We start from the raw sequence: 9,576 nt of genomic DNA on the forward strand, positions 1-9,576 counted from the left end.
TCAGAATCGACTTAGTTCCAGGGGCTACCCCAGTAGCGAAGTCGCCTTATCGTCTCGCACCAGCACAGATGCAGGAACTTTCCAGTCAACTTAATGAACTCCTTCAAAAAGGATTCATAAGACCAAGTTTCTCACCTTAGGGAGCACCGGTCTTGTTTGTAAAGAAGAAAGACGGATCGTTTCGTATGTGCATCGACTACAGAGAGCTAAACAAACTTACTGTCAAGAACCGTTATCCTCTACCCCGTATTGACGACCTATTCGATCAACTTCAAGGAGCATACTACTTCTCCAAAATAGACCTACGATCCGGATACCACCAATTACGAGTTCTAGAGGGGGATATTCCAAAGACAGCTTTCCGAACTCGTTATGGACACTACGAATTTGTAGTGATGCCGTTCGGATTAACCAATGCACCAGAAGTATTTATGGACCTAATGAATAGGGTATGCCGTCCTTACTTGGATCAGTTCGTCATCGTCTTTATCGATGATATACTTATCTACTCCCGAAGTGAGGAAGAGCATAGTCAGCATCTACGAAAAGTCCTAGAAACACTGCGAACGGAGAAACTCTATGCGAAGTTCTCTAAATGCGAATTTTGGATTTGAAGATTCGAATTTTTAGGCCACGTTGTTAGCGAGAAAGGGATACACGTGGACCCCTCCAAAATTAAGGCCATTGAGAACTGGTCGGCACCAAAGACACCTACATAAATTCGTCAATTTCTAGGTCTCGCTGGCTACTATTGCAGATTCATAAAGAATTTCTCTAGCATTGCGAAACCTCTTACTACATTAACCCAGAAAGGCGTGGCCTTTGACTGGGAAGAGAAACAAGAGAAGGCATTCCAGACACTAAAACAGGCCTTGTGCACCGCACCGATACTATCCCTCCCCGAAGGGATAGAAGACTTCGTAGTGTATTGCGATGCGTCAAATCAAGGACTTGGTTGTGTTCTTATGCAGAGAGGGAAGGTCATTGCTTATGCCTCCCGACAGCTTAAGACACACGAAGTGAACTATACGACACACGATCTTGAGTTAAGAGCAGTGGTATTTGCTCTGAAGATCTGGAGGCACTACTTATACGGAACAAAGAGTACTATTTTCACCGATCACAAGAGCCTTTAGCACATTTTCGATCAGAAAGAACTCAACATGCGACAACGACGATGGGTTGAGTTACTAAATGACTACGAATGTGAAATTCGTTATCATCCTGGCAAGGCCAACGTAGTAGCTGACGCCCTCAGTCGAAAGGAATACACTGGTCGGAGGGTCAAATCTCTGACTATGACTATCCATTCCCACTTATCCACACAAATTAAGGAGGCACAAATGGAAGCTTTGCAACCTGAAAATGTGGCGGGTGAATCCCTGCGAGGAATGGAAAAGAATCTAGAAGTCAAGGGTGGCGGAGCCTACTATCTCATGGACCGAATCTGGACCCCGAAACATGGTGGTTTCAGAAACGTAGTCATGACCGAAGCACACAACTCAAGATATTCCGTTCACCCAGGTGCAGATAAAATGTATCTGGATTTCAAGAAACTGTACTGGTGGCCTAACATGAAAGCAGAAATTGCTACCTTCGAAAGTAAATGTCTTACTTGCGCTAAGGTTAAGGTCGAGTATCAGAAACCATCAGGATTACTACAACAACCAGAGATACCAGAATGGAAATGGGAGCGGATTACTATGGACTTCATAACCAAGTTACCCAAGACGACAAGTGGACTCAATACCATATGGGTCATTGTCGACAGATTGACCAAATCCGCGCATTTCCTACCCATCAAGGAGACTGACAAAATGGAAAAGCTTACAAGAACTTACTTAAGGGAAGTAGTGCGACTGCATGGTGTTCCGATATCCATTATCTCCGATAGAGATAGTAGATTCACTTCAAGATTCTGGCAATCAATACAAAGTTCCCTGGGGACTAAGCTAGACATGAGTACAGCCTACCACCCACAAACAGACGGACAAAGTGAGAGAACGATACAAACTTTAGAAGATATGATGAGAGCCTGTGTGATTGACTTTGGAAAGGCATGCATTTACCCCTTGTCGAATTTTCATACAACAATAGTTATCATACAAGCATAAAGGCTGCTCCATTTGAAGCCCTCTATGGTCGAAAGTGCAGATCCCCTCTGTGATGGACTGAAGTTGGAGATACCCAGTTAGCTAGAGGAAGAGTTCCTGAGAGCACTCTCACCGGTCCGGAAATCATACGAGAAACGACAGAGAAGATCGTTCAGATTCGTGAACGATTGAAAGCCTCTAGAGACCGACAGAAAAGCTACGCTGACCAAAGGAGGAAACCTTTGGAATTCCAGGTAGGGGACCACGTCTTATTAAAGGTCTCACCATGGAAGGGTTTAATACGCTTTGGAAAGTGTGGGAAAGTAAATCCAAGATACATAGGGCCTTTCGAGATTCTTGCCAGAATCGGCCCTGTGGCTTACAAGCTTGACCTACCGCGTGAACTTAGTAACATACATCCAACCTTCCATGTCTCAAACTTGAAAAAGTGTCTGTCCGATGAGACTCTTGTTATTCCACTCGACGAGATCGAGATCAACGAGGGCCTCAACTTTGTGGAAGAACCAGTAGAAATCATGGACCGAGAGGTCAAACAAACAAAACAAAGTCGCATACCCATCGTGAAGGTTCGCTGGAACGCCAAGCGGGGACCTGAATTCACATGGGAACGCGAAGATCAGATGAAACAAAAGTACCCTCATCTCTTTCATGTTCACTAGTATCTTTACTACTTTAAATTTCGGGACGAAATTCCATTTAACGGGGGGATGATGTGACAACCCGATATTTCAATTCCTCGTAATGACCTAAAAAGTCAAGTATTGTAACCACTTTTGAGTTAATAAAATTAACTTTGATAATAAAATGTCCAAAGAGTTCTATTTAAATTCCTTCTATGTTTAAACGTCTTGAAACCATGATCGTACGTAAAAAGAACGCCCAAATCCGACTTCGTATATTGAAGTTATGATTTTTCCAAGTTCAGCTTAGCAACAAACAGCTATAAACTCGAATCGGAGATCGAGCGACTTTTGACCGGAATGACCTAAACGAGAATCGAAGGTCTCGACAATGGTATTTCAGCTGTAAAGAGTCTGGAAAAAACCGACGTCAGATAAAGAAGTTATGAATTTTTAAAGAAATTCCTTAATCACATCATTTTAATAAATAAATAATAAAAATAATTTCGGAATTTGCCAACGGAGTCTAAACGAAAGTTGTAGAGCGTAGTCTCACCTACGCGTGGATATAAAGACCATCGAAAACGGAGTTCGTATGAAGAAGATATGAATTTTTGAAGTTTATTAAATAAATTATATATTTATTTAATTCAAAAATCAAGTATTATCCGAAGAGGAGTTTGCGTCCTCATCCGAGGTACGCGCCGCGTACCCCTGTACGCCCTGCGTACCCGAGGGCCTTGGCCTCGGATCGTCCACGTCGCCCTATGCGAGGCTACTGACCCGTCCGACCCACTGTCCCATCCGACCCGCCGTCCCATCCGAAGCCGAGGCAGTCGAGGCTTCGGTCATGCATGACGTACGCGTACGCGCTGCGTACGAGCGTACACCCCGCGTACGAGGCTTCTCAGACCCCCCTATAAATAGCATGCGAAGGCTTCCGAAAAAAAATGTTCATTTCTCTCCTTTCTCTCACGATCTTGCCTCGTTTTCCGTGCCCGTTCAAACCCGAAGCTCTGGTCTTTTTGCTCAAGTCCCGAGGGTCGATTTCACTCCCGAGATTCCCGAGAATCCCAAGAAAAATCCGTTTCCCGAGACGAAACTCTGCCCAGTTTTCCATCTCGCTATCTTCAAACTTTCAAGTGAGTTCATACCCCTTAATTGACCTTTAAATGCTCTATAAATTCTTTTATATGCTTTCAAGGGGGGATTACAAGTAAAACACATGAGTATTATCGTGTGTTACATAAAGAACTATTTTATATGCTTTTATATATATCCAAATCACATGCGATTTACAAACTTTATAGGGAACTTTCATATATATAACATATGTTAAAATAGCATTCTATCTTTTGAAATATAAATTGTTGTAATGCATGTATAAACTAAACTTTTCTTAGATTATATGTATATTTGTCTATCTTAGACTCTACACCAAAAATCTATGCTTCCATAACAAATGATTCCTTTTCTAGGTATTTCTAAACAAACGAGACACACTTTTAGAAAACTATAATAGGTATAGTTTTACGAACAAATTTCTAACTCTTTTGTACTAGAAACATGAATTTCAAGAAGTCACTTTCATATACAAGAACAAACGTAACATTTTAACAAGTAGATCTGTTTTTATACCACGGTTTTTGTGAGACACTAACTTCACGTACGTTCGAGTACACATTTCAAGTCCTGTATTTTATACCAGAATCCCTTGGAGGGGGAGCATGGTGTTTGTGTATAGATCTATACGGGCTTGACAACCCACGCCCTGACTGTTAGCTGCAGTCCACCGTTTGGGGTGACAAACGTCATAACATTCCAACGCCTGAAGAACGTTGTGTATAGGCTTTCCGAGTCAATAGTATGGTTATAGAACTCACATGGGGTATTAAAAATTCATTGATTTACAAGGTTTTCAAACACATTGGTTGTTTTACACTTACATACATTTTAGAAACAAACATTGGTCTTGAGTGAAGGCTACTTTTATACTAGTAGAAAATATAGGATTTTCTAAACACAAACAAACAAAGACAAAACATTTCATTTCATACAAACATTGTCATTTAAATACTTATGAAACTCACCAGCTTAAATGTTGATCTACTCTTTCAAAATTACTTGTACGTCCCAGGAAATTAGTAATTTCAAGTATCATTATGCTTTTGATGAAGGGATGTTGCGGCGCTAGTTTAATCTCATATTTTGACATCATATTGTAATTGGTTTTGAACATGTAACTTTTGACAAATGTAAACTTTCAATTATATATATGATGGTTGTATTGCTTTCTTTACTATGTATTCATTTGTTACGTTACCACATGAAGTCATCCGCCCCCGAACGTTTCCGCCGTTCAGGTTTGGGGGTGTGACAGTAACTTCTTATTTGCTTAAATTCTAATTTCGGGACGAAATTCCTTCTAACGAGGGGATGATGTGACAACCCGAAATTTCCATTTTGTACGAACAATATCTATTCAATAGAAGCCAGTCCAGTTTCAGTGATTTTCAGACTTTTCCGATTAAGTTTGTGTACATTAGGGTTTACGTTTAAGGAGATATCAGGAGAGTGGATGCTCCTGGATTTGTGAAACTTGAACATTCCAAGTTTCATAATGTCATAGTCCAATTTCCGGAATAAAAATATTTTCTGCCAAAATATTTCAGGACTATAAATAGATTTCGGAATTAAATTAATTCATTATTCACATTCCAACTAGAGAAAAACCGTTTCTCTCTCACGGATCTTCGGGTTCTCATCCCAAATCGTGAGTCTACTTTCCTAGATGTGTTTTAATACTTGTTATATGCTTAATAACATTGTTTACATATCTAAAATGCCAGATCCGGGAGTTTACCGCCCAAGAACGTTCTTGGGGAGTAAACTCCAAAACGAAGCCTAAAAGCTACCTAGTCCCATTTCCATGTTAGGTAACTAGTTAAGGACATTATGTATGATCTTTTAAGGCTAGAAATCAATCAAAACCATATAGTTTTAGGAGTTTACGGCCCAAGAGTTTCTTGGACCGTAAACCCCTTTTTCAAGGGCCAAAGTGAGCCCTAAACACCCCTAAGGCTTAAGACAATTACCCTCTAATACTTGTAGCTAATATGGACACCAAAACACATCAAAATCATCCCTTAAAGGGAGTTTATGGCCAAGGAACATCTCTTGGTCCGTAAACTCCAAGTAAAGGCACAAAGGTGTGCCTAAAGTCCCCTTTAGCCTTAAACAAAAACCTAGAAGCTATCCTTTATGTGCAAGTGACTTAAAAGAATTAAAACCAACACCCCATAGGACTTTATGGCCATAAACTCTAGGGGATATGGTCTTTAGGCCGTAAACTCCTCAAAGGAGCATTCTAAGGCCTTAAACTACCTAAAGGATTAAACCAACAATGCTAGGCTAATTCTAGAATTCATTTAACACTTCAAAACACCCAAAACCACCAAGAGTGGAGTTCACAGCCGTAAAATCAAGGGTTTACGACCGTAAACTCCAAAGGTGGGGTTTGTTGGGTGGTAATCTCTTATACAAGGTCTTTTGGTACATTAAACCCTTTTGCCTTGTCCCGTATCGACTTAGATGCAACCCTTAGGGCCTATAACACTTATACAAAGTGTTTACATGTTCCTGAGTGTCCCAACTTATTTCATTAAGTTATTAGTTGGCTAATTAGTTATATATATGCTTATTATATGATAACTAGGCTCGTGCGTGTAAACAAGTCTCCGTTTGCCACCTAGCACGGTATCCGACACTACAATCCAATCAGCTCACCACAAGTGAGTTCATACCCTTTAATCAACCTTTGAAATGATTTTAAATGTTTTAAATACTTTATGGGGGTATACAAGTTAAATACTTATAGTTATTGCTTCAATCACATGTGATTGCATTCATCACATGTGATTAATAACTAGGAAACCAATGATTTTATCATTGTTCAAACTGTTTTACTTCAAAATGTTTTACAAACTCTTTTACTTATCAAATGCTATTATTTAAACTTTGTTTTACTTCTTATAAATTGCATGCCCATATATGTATAGATGTATAAATAATGTTTAAAGGGCTTAGGAAGGCCATCCGCCCTATTTCCTTTTTCTCGATTTGGATGTGGTCTGGTGGGATTTCGGGTGACCATCCGAAGGTCGTTTCAGTATTAATTATATATCAAATATACATATATAGACATAAAAGTACTTCCATATTCATACGTACTAGACACATCATTAGTGAGTTACCATCGAGGTAACACAGGATCATACTATTACAACTGTTAGATCAATGAGTCAGTTCATTCATGAGTCTATACATTACTATATTATGAGAACATATACAACTATACTATGAGAACATATACAACTATACTAGGAAGAGAACATATACAACTATACTATGAGAACATATACAACTATACTAGGAAGAGAACATATACAACTATACTATGAGAACATATACAACTATACTAGGAGGAGAACATATACAACTATACTATGAGAACATATACAACTATACTAGGAGGAGAACATATACAACTATACTAGGAGGAGAACATATACAACTATACTAGAACGAGAAACATTACATTACATGTACAAGATTACGTTAACAATTATGATCCACTGGATCGGAGCATACCTTAAATGTCATGTCCCGAGTTGTAGCCAGAATTCTCTTGGAGGGAGAGCGTGAGTTTGCGTGTAGATCTATACTGGATTGACTATCCTACACCTTGCTACTAGCTACAGCCGGACCTGCAGGTCTGCGGGTGCCAAACGTCATTCCGTTATTACGACCATTCATTATGTCATTGTTACCAGTCGATAGTATGGTGCAATTATCACATTATACCTTAATATAAATCCGGTTTAAGGTAGTTAGTACAACAGTAGTTCCTATAATACAAAACTACAGTACTACAATGATTTACCCATTACATATTTTTAGTGATAACCTCACTTAAACATTAATGTACAAACTATATTTTGTTAAATGATAGTTACACTTGGGAAATTACACACTTTTACAACAAACGAGCATACAAAACAGTTAAGCCTTGGTAGAAGGCTACTTTAATAGAAAATATAGGTTTTTCTGAGAGATTCAAACTTTTACAAACACTTACATACATTTTACAACTTATACTTGCGACAGGTTCAAACGTTTTTTATAACAAACACCGACACTAAAACACTTATGAACTCACCAGCTTAATGCTGATAAACTCTTTCAAAATAACTTGTATTCTCAGGTCATCAGTAGGCAGGTACCGATGCCAGCTTTTGAGAAGATGGAGCGCATTCAAGACTCATCATATTATTTTGATTCACATTATATTTTTGGTGTCTAAAACTGTACAGAACACGCTTGTATTAAAATTATATATTTAATGCAATGGATGATGTTGTTTGCTTATTTACATTTACTGTGTTGTGATACTTTACATGACGTCCTCCGCCCCAGAACGTTTTCGCCGTTCTTGGTTTTGGGGTGTGACAAACATGTTTCCTTTCCCTTCAAGCCAATGGTCGATATTCTTCACATTTGACGAACCCTTAGTGTATGAAACTTTTGAATATTGCTTCCCAGAAGGATTTGGAAATTTTTTTTTGTTGAGTGAAATCAATATTTCATTTAGGACGAAATTTCTCAAATTGTCAATTCTTAACATTGTTTTCGACATTTGTGTTACTAGAAAATCGATTTTGAAAATTCTTTGATTGAGTGGGTGGATGTGTGTGTTTTAAATTTGTATGTTCAGAAAATATTCGTTGTGCATGAGGAGAAAACCGATTTGTGAAATTTTGATTTTAAACATTTTGTAATGAATGATTGAAATTTTTCGACAATGATGTATTGGCTTGAGTTTTATCTTTCGAAAATGTAGTTTGTGAAATGGATTCAGACAATGATTTCTTAAATTGAGCGGGATTTTTCTGATTGCATGAGTTTGACAAAGACTTAGTTTTAACATATTTGAATTCTGCCTTTTCAGATGTTTTCTTTCTCAATTCTTTTTGTTTCTTTCGAGACTCAACAGTTTGCCATAAAATTTTCTTTCTTTCTTGTCTTTTTGAAATGTCATTATCTTTCAAAAATTTGTCAAGTTGATCTTTAAATTCTTTTGAGTTGATTTTGACAAATTGTCAGTTTTCTCGTCACTTTGTTTTGGAATTTCGTTTGAAACTTTTGATTTCTCAATCCATTTTCTTTGAGGTTTTTGTCTTTGAAAAGTGTATGTATTCTTTGTGAGATTATTTTCGATGATACTCTCTGATTTGCAAAAAAGCCTGCATTAGATGTTTGTTTGTTATCTTCCTCAACCAATTTGTTAAATCCTGGTTTAATGATTTCGACATTTCCTTTTGTCACAAACACTTGATTTGGAAAAAAAAATCATCTGAGCATTCGAAGTTCGGATACACCACTAGATTAGTTTCGAGATAATGTGAAACATCCCACAAAAACAGTCTGAAAATTTCGTTTAATTTAATAATAAAAACCATAGTCAATAAACCTCATATAAAAATCATAAGCAATGTATCTCCAAATATTATAACAGCTGTCAAGTATATTAGAGTATAAACATCCCATGTTGAACAAATGGTGTGTGCACTACAATCTGATGGGTTTTGGTCATAACACATCCTATGTGCTCATACAAACCCTAATGCTTGGATCTAGGTTTCTCTATTGAACATGCAAGTAATCCAAGACTATAAACCCTTATTCTTGCATTCAAGTAATCATATTAACATGAGAATAGGTTTAATATGTTACCTTGATTGTTATGTAGCAATAACAATCCCAAATCTCCTTGTATTGACCTT

The sequence above is a fragment of the Lactuca serriola genome, chromosome 8, assembly GCF_051521515.1.
Source record: "Lactuca serriola cultivar US96UC23 chromosome 8, Lser_US96UC23_V15, whole genome shotgun sequence".
Taxonomy (NCBI): Eukaryota; Viridiplantae; Streptophyta; class Magnoliopsida; order Asterales; family Asteraceae; genus Lactuca; species Lactuca serriola.